Source organism: Corapipo altera, unplaced genomic scaffold, assembly GCF_003945725.1.
Source record: "Corapipo altera isolate COAL_440 unplaced genomic scaffold, ASM394572v1 56945, whole genome shotgun sequence".
NCBI classification, from domain to species: Eukaryota; Metazoa; Chordata; class Aves; order Passeriformes; family Pipridae; genus Corapipo; species Corapipo altera.
The window spans coordinates 1-1,220 of NW_020892296.1; the positions used below are offsets into that span (position 1 = coordinate 1).

Genomic DNA, 1,220 nt, shown 5'->3' on the forward strand with positions numbered 1-1,220 from the left:
GGGGGCAGTTTTGGGGGGGTCAGATGGGGCTGGGGGGGGCAATTCAGGGTGTGTGGGGAGCAATTTTGGGGGGAAAAGGGGGCATTTCAGAGGCTTGGGGGCAGTTTTGGGGGGGTCAGGTGGGGCTGGGGGGCAATTTCGGGGCCAGTTCGGAGGTTTAGGGGCAGTTTTGCGGGTTCAGATGGGGCTGGGGGGGCAATTTCGGGGGCAGTTCAGAGGTTTGGGGGCAACTTTGGGGGGGCAATTCGAGGACCAATGGGGGGCAAAAAATGACAAAGGGGGGCAAATAATGTAAATACAAACCCGGGGGGGGCAAATTTGAGGGGAGGGGGATCCCAAAAACCAACACAAAAACCCCCACGACCAAATCCCAAAAACACCCCTCATGGAGGGGGGGGCTTTAATTGCCAAAATACCCCCCGGGGGGGCTTTTATTGTCCCCCAAACCCCTTTTTTTTAGGAATTCTTTTAGGAATTCTTTTAGGAATCCTCCTTCTCCTGCAACCTGTGGGCAGAGGGGGGACAAGGGGGTTATAGGGGGGGGTCTGGGGGGTGTCCCCACACCCCGGGGGGGGTTATTCATTTGGGGGGGGTCTCACCTGCAGCGGGGGCAGGTGTAGAAGACGCTCTGCCCCTCGTCGGCCGAGCGCATCTGCCGGGTGTGGTAGGACATCCCCTCGTGCCCACAGCGGGGGCATTTCCGCTCCACCTGCCCCCCCCGGCCCCAAAATTAGGGTCAAATTCCCCCCCGGGGTCGGAGGAGGGGGTTAAACCCATCCCAAAAAGGGGGGGAGACCCCCAGTGGTTTTTTTGGGGTGGGGGTCCCTCCCAGTGGTTTTTTTGCCCCTCCCAGCAGGTTTTTCCCCTCCCCAGCGGGTTTTTTTTTTGGGGTGGGGGTCCCTCCCACTGGGTTTTTTTGGGGTGGGGGTCCCTCCCACTGGGTTTTTCCCCTCCCCAGGGGTTTTTTTTTTTGGGGTGGGGGGTTCCCTGCCCTCACCATGGGCCCCTCGGTGCCGGGGGGAGCAGCAGAGCCCCCCCCCCCTCCCCGCCCGGGGCTCGAGCCGGTTGAACTCGATGGAGCTGCGGACGGAGCGACCCTCGAAATCTGGGAATGTTGGGGGGGAAAAACATCAAACCTCAGATCGGGGGGGGGTTTGGGGGGTCCCAGGGGAGCCCCCCCCTCACTGACCAGCGCAGTGGAAGGTGAAGGAGCAGCGGGG

The 1,220-nt window shown here is 61.6% G+C and overlaps 1 long non-coding RNA gene across 1 annotated transcript; it reads right to left on the reverse strand.

The window, feature by feature from the left end:
* Nucleotides 1-368: 368 nt before the first annotated feature.
* On the reverse strand, nt 369-1,220 carry LOC113942636. Its single transcript, XR_003525983.1, has 4 exons — nt 1,190-1,220; nt 998-1,105; nt 600-709; nt 369-505 (listed from the first exon to the last, which is right to left on the reverse strand). It is a non-coding gene; the product is annotated as an uncharacterized LOC113942636 (long non-coding RNA).